Source organism: Pelecanus crispus, chromosome W (assembly GCF_030463565.1).
Source record: "Pelecanus crispus isolate bPelCri1 chromosome W, bPelCri1.pri, whole genome shotgun sequence".
In the NCBI taxonomy this organism is placed as follows: Eukaryota; Metazoa; Chordata; class Aves; order Pelecaniformes; family Pelecanidae; genus Pelecanus; species Pelecanus crispus.
The window spans coordinates 6,156,125-6,166,679 of record NC_134675.1 but is presented as its reverse complement, the minus strand read 5'-3'; positions in this window follow the sequence as shown (position 1 = coordinate 6,166,679).

The following is a 10,555-nucleotide window of genomic DNA, read 5'->3' as shown; positions in this document are numbered from 1 at the left end:
GCCAGCAACTAAGCACCACGCAGCCGCTCGCTCACTCCCCCTACCCCGATGGGATGGGGGAGAGAATTGGAGGAGTAACAGTGAGAAACACTCCTGGGTTGAGATAAGAACAGTTTAATAACTGAAATAAAGTAAAATAGTAATGATAATAGTAACAATATAATAATAATAATAATATACAAAGCAAGTGATGCACAATGCAATTGCTCGCCACCCGCCAACCGATACCCAGACAGTTCCCAAGCAGTGATCGCTGCTCCCCAGCCAACCCCCCAGTTTATATACTGAGCATGATGTCATATGGTATGAAATAGCCCTTTGGGCAGTTTGGATCAACTATTCTGGCTGTGCCCCCTCCCAGTTTTCTTGTGCACCTGGCAGAGCATGGGAAGCTGAAAAGTCCTTGACTAGTGTAAGCAGTACTTAGCAACAACTAAACCATCAGTGTGTTATCAGCATTCTTCTCCTACTAAATCCAAAACACAGCACTATGCCTGCTACTAGGAAGAAAATTAACTCTATCCCAGCCGAAACCAGGACACCGTGTCCCTGTGCTGGCAGCCAGGTCACCTTGTGCTCATCCTCCCCCAGCACCCGGGCAGCGCCAGGGCACCTGTCCCTTGGCTGGGCTGGGGTGGACCGGGCTGAACTGGGGTGTAGGGCTGCACAGCTTTGCCATGCTACAGGCAAACCTTCCTTTCCCTTTCTCTCTCTTCTCCTTTCCCTCTCCTCTCCTTTTCCTTTCCTTTTCCCTTTTCATTTTCCTTTTCCCTTCCCAGTCTTCTTTTCTTTCCTTTTTCTCTTTTTCCTTTCCTCTAATTTTTCTCTTCTTTTCTTTCCTCTTTCCTTTTCACTTCCCTTTTCCCCTTTCCTTTTCCTTTCCCTATCCTCTTCCTTTTTCCTTTCCTTTTCCTCTTCCTTTCCTCTTTCCCTTTCTCCTTTCCTTTTCCCTTTCTCTTACTATTTCCCTTTCCCCTTCTGTTTCCATATTTCCTTTTTCCCTTTCCCCTTTCCTTTCCCTTTCCCATTCCTTCTTTGAAAGGAAAGGGAAATGGAAACATTTTCCTCTCCTTTTCCCTTTCCTTCTCGTTTCCCTCTTTCTTGTTTCTCTCTCCTTCTCATTTCCTTCTTCTTCTCTCCTCCTCTTCTTTTTCTTCCTTTTCCTCTTTCTTTTCCCTTCTCCTTACCCTTTCCTTCTCTTCTCGCATACCCTCCCTTCTCACTTTCCGGTCGCCCTGCCCGCAGTCAGCCACGGCACGCACTCCGATGGACGCCGCCCGGGGATGACAGCTGCCCCCAGCCCTGTTCGACGCGGCTGCCCGGTGCACGCTTTCCCCGCCGGCTGCTGCCTTCGCACCTCTCCGGGGGGCTGCGGGGCGGCCTTGTGCCCCCGGGGAGGGTGCCCGCCCCGGCTCGCCCACTCGGCCGCGGCCCTCGCCTCGCCCTCACCTCTGAGCTGGTCTCGTCGGACCCGAGATGGACATTAACGCCGGGGAGCCGAGTGGCCGGACAGGCGATGCATGTGGGCCAGGTCGCGGTTCAACAGCCGGGACTCTCTTTGCGCGGGGGGGAGGCGTGGGTATGGGAGGGGCAAGGTCGCAAGTCTGGATGAAGGCAGGGGGGAGCCGCCAGCACAAGCCCCGGCGGCCTCCGCAGCCGCCGCAGGTGCTGTGGTCGCGGCAGGAGCGGCGCCGCGGGGCTCTCTCCCCACTCTGGCCCCGGAGCTGCGCTCAGCAGCGGCGGGAGCGGCCGGAGCCGCGGGGAGCGCCGCCTGGCAGCGGGAGCTGACTCTGGGTGCTGCTCTCGGGACCTTGCCTGGAAATCTGAGAAAAACACTCCATCAACAACTGCGGGGGGTCAGGTGAAGACATCAGGGCTCCTCTAACGCCAGCTGGTCCAGCACCGCGGGGAGCCGCGCACCGCTCGGACACGCACGCAACGGCGGGAAACAAACAAACAAACAAAAAAAACCCCGAAAAAAACCCACCCCAGCCGAGCAGGGAAAAAAAAATCAAACCACCCCCCTTGCTTGCTGGGAGAATCAGATGCCGGCGCTGGGATTTGTAGAGCCGGTAGCAGCAGCAGCGAGGCTTCCTCCTCCAGATCGGGGATCCCGTCGCGGCGAAAGCTTAGATCCAAGCGGGGAGCATGGCGGGAGCGGCGGGAGGCCGGGCCAGTGCCGGGGAGCGCCCGCTCCGGCTGCCCCGGCTGGGCCTGGGCGCGCCTGGCTCCCCGGGCGCCGCCGGGACTCGGTGGGCGGGGGCGCGGGGCCGGGCGGGGCGCGGGGGGCGCCGCACTCGCGGGCGGAGAGGAGCGCGGAGCCGGACGCGGGGGCTTTGCCAGGGCGACTCGGCGCCGCAGATGGATTTATAGGGCCCTTTGGCAGTGACGCGCCCTCCGCTGATTCGCTTTCAAACCTAAACACACGCTGGCCCCCCGCACCGGACCCCGCGGAGCCTCCAAATATCTCCCGGCTGAAGTCACCGGCCCGACATACCGTGCGCTGCGCGGACGCCGGCGCAGCACCGCGGCACCCGCTGGCCCCGCGCCGGCGGGGCCTGGCAGAGGTAATCCAATACCTCGCCGCGGCGGCGCATCCCTCCCCAGCACCGCTCCTCCGCGCTCCCGCGGACGGACGGACGGACGCACAGCAGCGGGAAGGCCGCCCCCTCTTCTCCCCTCGCCGGTCGCAGGTGCCGCCGGCGCGGCAACGGGGGTCCCCCGCCAGCACCCGCGCTGCACAGCCCGGCCCCTGCGCGTGGGGAGGCAGTTTGACTCGCTGGAGGCTGCTGCAAAGTCGCTGTAAACAGTCTCGGCTTTCAGCCCTGCGCCCTGTATTTATGACTCACCCAGTTGTCCGGAGGTATGAGGTCCTCATGTCGCCGGTGCTATGAAATTAACGCGGCGCAGCCCGGGCGAGCGGCTGGGGAGCGCGCAGGGCTTGTGCGGCGGCCAGTAAAGCGCTCCGTCCGCTCTAGGCTGCTGGGGTTTGTTTGTTTGTTTGTTTGTTTATTTATTGCTTGGGGGGGGCTGCGGTCTGGGATGGAGCAGCGAAACCCTCACGAGACCAGCTCGCTCCCGGAGCGCGCCGCGCCGGTACAGCGCCGAGCACCGGAGCCCACCGCCGCGGGGGTGAGGGACCCGCGCTGGGCATGGCTGGGCCGGGTCGGCAACAGAGCTGCCCCCGAAAGTTGTAACCTGTCTGCAGATTTCTTGCAATACTCCCCCCCGGGTGCGTGTATGTGTGTTCTTATGGTTGTGCATTCACACGTGTGCGCACCGGCTCGTCCCTCTCTCCCGGGAAAGGCGAGCAGTTCCCGGGCAGCCACGCCGGTGACCGCTGCCCGGCCCCGGCCCCCCCGCGGGGGCGACTGCCTGCTGCGGTGGGGGCTGCCACGGCTGCTGCTGGGGGGTTCGGCAGCTCGGGGAGTGGGGGCCGCGCCGGGGCCGACTCTTCCAGCTCGTCCCGCTCGGGCACCGCCAGCGGCACCGGGGGCTGCCTTTCCCCGACTCCATCTCTCCTGGGCCACCTCGTAAGCTGCATACTCCTTCCCTTCCCCTCCCCTCTGCCCCATTCCCATGCGTATGTCCCGGCCAGCCCAGGCCCCACAGGGAGAGGATGCAGGAGGGACCAGCTCCCGCTGCCTGCCTGGGGCTTTCTGCACGTTAGGCACCAAAAAGGACTGTGGTGGGTTGACCTTGGCTGGATGCCAGGTGCCCACCAAGCCACTCTGTCACTCACCTCCTCTGCTGGACAGGTGAGAGAAAATATAACGAAAGGCTCGTGGGTTGACATAAGGACAGGGGGAGATCACTCAGCAATTACCATCATGGGCAAAACAGACTCGACTTGGGGAAATTAATTTAATTTATTACCAATCGAGTCAGAGTAGGGAAATGAGAAATAAAAAAAAAAACCTTAAAACACCTTCCCCCCCACCCCTCCCTTCTTCCTGGACTCAACTTCACTCCTGATTTTCTCTACCTCCTCCCACCAAGCAGTGCAGGGGGATGGGAAATGGGGGTTGCAGTCAGTTCATCACACATTGTCTCTGCCACTCCTTCCTCTTCACACTCTTCCCCTGCTCCAGGGTGGGGTCCCACCCACAGGAGACAGTCTTCCATGAACTTCTCCAACATGGGTCCTTCCCACAGGCTACAGTTCTTCATGGACTGCTCCACCGTGTGTCCCTTCCATGGGGTGCAGTCCTTCAGGAACAGAGTGCTCCAGCATGGGTCTCCCATGGGGTCACAAGTCCTGCCAGCAAACCTGCTCCAGTGTGGGCTCCTCTCTCTCCACAGGATCACAGGTCCTGCCAGGAGCCTGCTCCAGCATGGGCTTCCCACAGGGTCACAGCCTCCTTCAGGTGTATCCACCTGCTCTGGTGTGGGGTCCTCAACGGGCTGCAGGTGGATATCTGCTCCACTGTGGACCTCTATGGGCTGCAGGGGGACAGCCTGCCTCACCATGGTCTTCACCACAGGCTGCAGGGCAATCCTTGCTCCAGTGCCTGGAGCACCTCCTCCCCCTCCTTCTTCACTGACCTTGGTGTCTGCAGAGTTGTCTCTCTCACATATTCTCACTCCTCTCTCCCTGCTGCTGTTGCACAGCAGTTTTCCCCCCTTCTTAAATATGTTATCCCAGAGGCATCTGGGATCACTGTCGCTGATTGGCTTGGCCTTGGCCAGCAGCAGATCCGTCTTGGAGCCGGCTGGCATTGGCTCTGTTGGACACAGTGGAAGCTTCTGGCATCTTCTCACAGAAGCCCCCCCTGTAGCCCCCCTGCTACCAATTCCTTGCCATGCAAACCCAATATACATGCCATATACATGAAGTGATGTATAAACCAAGTGCCGTATGCACAAAAAGCTATTCCCAGCTCCCAGACTGAACAGAGCAGGCAGAAAGGTTAGAGGAATGCATGCAACGTGGTGCCTCTATTAGGGGTCAGGGACAGAGACACACTGAAATTAATGTCTTGGTTACCTCATTAACATGCAGTGAGATGGGGTCCTAGTATTTTAACTATAAGACCATTAACTAAGCCTTACTGCACATATTAGATAAAATGAGCTCAATGTGTTATTCCCTTGCACGGATTTTGTCAGTGCAAAGCCATTAATTTTCTTAAAAAACCTGGTTGTACAGGTTGGCAGTGATAAGGTTGCAGAGAGAAGTCCTAAAGCAATCAAAAAGGACTTCAGGGCACTGGGGTGATTGGTCGCAGGATCAGGAGCACAGGTAGTGTTTTCCTCAATCCCGTCAGTGGCAGGGAAGAATGCTAAATGGAATGGGAAAACTCACCTGATTAACAGGTGGCTCAGAGGCTGGTGCCACCAGTGGAATTTTGGTTTTTACAATCATGGGGAGGTTTACATGGCACTGGACCTGCTGGCAGCAGATGGAGATCAGCTGTCTCCAAAGGGGAAAAGGATTCTCGCCCATGAGTTGGCGGGACTCGTTGAGAGGGCTTTAAACTAGGTTTGAAGGGGTAAGGGGATATAAACGGGCCCACTAGTGTAGAGCCCAGGGGCAGCATGGCAACATTGGGGGCGAAATCAATAGCCCGGCTCAAGTGCATGTACACCAATGCACATAGCATGGGCAACAAACAGGAGGAGCTGGAAGCCCTTGTGCAGCAGGATGGCTATGACATAGTCGCCATCACAGAAACATGGTGGGACGACTCTCATGACTGGAGTGCTGCACTGGAGGGCTTTAAGCTCTTCAGAAGGAATAGGCAGGGAAGGAGAGGTGGTGGGGTGGCTCTGTATGTTAGGGAGTGTTTTGACTGTATAGAGCTCGACAGTGGTGATGATAAGGTCGAGTGCTTATGGGTAAGGATGAGGGGGAAGGCCAGCAAGGCAGATGTCCTGTTGGGAGTCTGCTATAGACCACCCAACAAGGATGTAGAGATAGATGAAGCGTTCTACAAGCGGCTGGCAGAAATCTCGCAACCGCTAGCCCTTGTTCTTGTGGGGGACTTCAACTTGCTGGACATCTGCTGGAAATACAACACAGCAGAGAGGCAACAGTCTCGGAAGTTCCTAAAGTGTGTGGAGGATAACTTCCTGACGCAGCTGGTAAGTGAGCCTACCAGGGGAGGTGTCTCGCTTGACCTGCTGTTTACAAACAGAGAAGGACTCGTGGGAGATGTCGTGGTCGGAGGCCATCTTGGGCTTAGCAACCACGATATGATAGAGTTCTTGATTCTTGGTGGCATAAGGAGGAGGGGCAGCAAAACTGTTACCATGGACTTCCAGAGGGCAGACTTTGGCCTGTTCAGGACACTGGTTGGGAAAGTCCCTTGGGAGGCAGTCCTGAAGGGCAAAGGGGTCCAGGAAGGCTGGGCCTTTTTCAAGAAGGAAGTCTTAAGGGCGCAGGAGCGGGCTGTCCCCATGTGCCGTAAGACCAACCGGCGGGGAAGGCGACCGGCCTGGCTGAACAGGGAGCTTTTGCTGGGACTCAGGGGAAAAAAAGGAGAGTCTACCTCCTTTGGAAGAAGTGGCAGGCAACTCAGGAGCAGTACAGGGATCTTGCTAGGTCATGCAGGGAGGAAATTATAAAGGCAAAAGTCCAGCTAGAACTCAATCTGGCCACTGTTGTAAGAAATAATAACAAATGTTTCTACAAGTACATCAACAACAACAAGAGCGCCAAGTAGAATCTCCATCCTTTGTTGGATGTGGGGGGGAACATTGTCACCAAGGATGAGGAAAAGGCTGAGGTACTTAACGCCTTCTTTGCCTCTGTCTTTAATAGCCAGACCAGTCATCGCCAGGGCATTCAGACCCCTGAGCTGGAAGACAGGGACAGGGAGCAGAATGGAGCCCCCATAATCCAGGAGGAAGCAGTTAATGACCTGCTATGCCACCTGGACAGTCAAAAGTCTATGGGGCCGGATGGGATCCACGGAGAGTAGCGAGGGAGCTGGCAGAGGAGCTTTCCAAGCCACTCTCCATCATCTATCAGCAGTCCTGGTTAACAGGGGAGGTCCCTGATGACTGGAGGCTTGCCAATGTGATGCCCATCTACAAGAAGGGCCAGAAGGAGGACCCAGGGAACTACAGGCCTGTCAGCCTGACCTCGGTGCCGGGAAAGATTATGGAGCGGTTCATATTGAGTGCGCTCAACAGGCATGTGCAGGCAAACCAGGGGATCAGGCCCAGCCAGCATGGGTTCATGAAAGGCAGGTCCTGCTTGACCAACCTGATCTCCTTCTATGACCTGGTGACCCACCTGGTGGATGAAGGAAAGGCTGTGGATGTCATCTACCTGGACTTCAGCAAAGCCTTTGACACCGTCTCCCATAGCATTCTCCTTGGGAAGCTGCTGGCTCATGGCTTGGACGGGCGTACACTTCACTGGGTAAAAAACTGGCTGGGTAGCAGAACGCAGAGAGTAGTGGTGAATGGAGTTAACTCCAGTTGGCGGCCGATCATGAGCGGTGTTCCCCAGGGCTCCATTTTGGGGCCAGCCTTGTTTAATATCTTTATCAATGATCTGGATGAAGGGATTGAGTGCACCCTCAGTAAGTTTGCAGATGACACCAAAGTGGGTGGGAGTGTCGATCTGCTGGAGGGTAGGATGGCCCTGCAGAGGGACCTGGACAGGCTGGACCGATGGGCCGAGGCCAACTGTATGAGGTTCAACAAGGCCAAGTGTCGGGTCCTGCACTTGGGTCACAACAACCCCATGCAACGCTACAGGCTTGGGGAAGAGTGGCTGGAAAGCTGCCTGGCCGATAAGGACCTGGGGGTGCTGGTTGACAGCCCGCTGAACATGAGCCAGCAGTGTGCCCAGGTGGCCAAGAACGCGAACCGCATCCTGGCTTGTATCAGGAATAGTGTGTCCAGCAGGAGCAGGGAGGTGATTGTGCCCCGTACTCGGCGCTGGTGAGGCCACACCTGGAATACTGTGTCCAGTTTTGGGCCGCTCACTACAAGAAAGACATTGAGGTGCTGGAGCGTGTTCAGAGAAGGGCAACGAAGCTGGTGAAGGGTCTGGAGCACAGGCCTTATGAGGAACGGCTGAGGGCACTGGGGTTGTTTAGTCTGGAGAAGAGGAGGCTGAGGGGAGACCTTATTGCTCTCTACAACTCCCTGAAAGGAGGTTGTAGTGAGGTGGGTGTTGGGCTCTTCTCCCACGTAGTTAGCAATAGGATGAGAGGAAATGGGCTCAAGCTGCACCAGGGGAGGTTTAGATTGGATATTAGGAAAAATTTCTTCACGGCAAGGGTAGTCAAGCATTGGAACAGGCTGCCCAGAGAGGTGGTGGAGTCCCCATCCCTGGAAGTGTTCAAAAAACGGTGCCCTGGTTTCGGCTGGGATAGAGTTAATTTTCTTCCTAGTAGCAGGCACAGTGCTGTGTTTTGGATTTAGTAGGAGAAGAATGCTGATAACACGCTGATGTTTTAGTTGTTGCTAAGTACTGCTTATGCCAGTCAAGGACTTTTCAGCTTCCCATGCTCTGCCAGGTGCACAAGAAGCTGGGAGGGGGCACAGCCAGAATAGTTGATCCAAACTGACCAAAGGGCTATTCCATACCATATGACGTCATGCTCACTATATAAACTGGGGGGGGTGGCCAGGGAGCAGCGATTGCTGCTCAGGAACTGTCTGGGTATCGGTCGGCGGGTGGTGAGCAATTTCATTGTGCATCACTTGCTTTGTATATTATTATTATTATTATTATTATCATTATCATTATTATTATCATTATTATATTGTTATTATTATCATTACTATTTTACTTTGTTTCAGTTATTAAACTGTTCTTATCTCAACCCAGGAGTGTTTCTCACTCTTACTCCTCCGATTCTCTCCCCCATCCCATCGGGGTAGGGGGAGTGAGCGAGCAGCTGCGTGGTGCTTAGGTGCTGGCTGGGGCTAAACCACGACAAACAGGTAGACGTGGCACTTTGGGACATGGTTTAGTGGGCATGGTGGTGTTGGGTTGATGATTGGACTGATGATCTTAGACGTCCTTTCCAACCTTACTGATTCCTAGTTTTACTTTCATTAAAATATAATCCAGCCACCAAGCCAGAAAACATGAAATTGCTACTCTACCCTTAATTGGTTTAGTGATGAACTTGGTAGTGTTAGGTTAATGGTTGTACTGGATCATCTTAAAGGTCCTTTCCAACCTAAAATATTCTATGTTTCTATGATTCTATGAAAATAACATTAGGTGATTAAGCCAAGACAGAGATTTTGTATCTGTAATACTGCAGGAGTTTATTTTTCCTTGCTATTAAAAGCTGCTGAAAGCCCAGTTTTTAACATATGTGTTATTTAGCTCATGTGAACCATAGTGAAAGGAAATGTTATCCATGCGTCTTGGCTGCACTAACAGGATGGACGAAATAAATGGAGAGTAAACCTGCTAGTTCTTAATCACAAAAATAATGTACCTGCCTCTCCCTGCACCGCTGTTGCGAGTCTCTTGGTAAGGAGGGTTACTGAGAGCCCTGCGCACTCTTACTTTGTGGAAATGAAAGTAGCCACTGTAAAATTTCCATAGTTTTATTAAAAGCTAACAAAAGCTACAAAAACTTAAGAATTGCTTATATTTTTCTATAGAGGTAATAGTTTTAAGCACAAGTGTTTAGGAGCTGCTTGAGATAAAAGTTTTTTTTGGTGAAGAAAAAAAAGAAATTCTGCTGTCAGGAAAAAAAAACAGAAAGAAAAATATGAACCATTCAGACCTAAATAAAGTGTGTCTTTACATTGTAAAGGTTGCCTCATTTAAAACAAGCTAAAAAGCTGCTTGACATTATGCAGTATGGTCTCAATTTTGTTTATATGTTTCAACATGATGTATAGATCTCTTAAGATGTCAAGCACTCCAAATTGTAATTTCTAAGTTACTTTTGAAATATGAAACATGACTGCTTAGTCGCAGTATGACTGCTCAGGCAATAAGCAGTTGTTTCTTTGGTATTAGTGACAGAGGAGATTGTGCTGTTGTTGAAGCGAGTTCCCTTGCAAGTCATCTGAGTACCAGGGAAACGCGCCAAGTAGCTGCATGCCTGGGGATGCAGTTGTGTTTTGGGCTACAGCTGCTGGATCCTGTGTGATGTTGAATGTCCTTGGTCATCCCTGGACCTGCAGGAGGTCCCTGCAGGATTGGGCCATTGCATGAAACTCAGTTCTGAGCATTCATTCCCTTTCTTTGATTTAAGATGATTAAGGTTTGTATGAATTCATGTGTTTTGGGGACATGGATGGCCATTCTGCTATGCAGTGGCATCCAGTGCTGGACCTGCTGTTCCTGCATCCCGTGGTATGTGTATTATGGTGACTCAACTGGTGGGCAAGGGGTGAGACCTTAATTTAGATAAGAACCAGAGTGAAAATATGGCAGCATAGATATCCCCCTGGGCAGTGCAGGTCCGTTGGGGCCCATGAGGATTTGCTCAGGTGCTCAGCCTGTGCTGGAGCCCAGACTACCTGCATTGCTCAAGCAATCTAGTTAAAGCTGGCCCTAATTGCTGTGCTTATTAGAATTATTGTGAGCCAGTGCCAAGATCTATTCTTTAGCCTGGGGGCC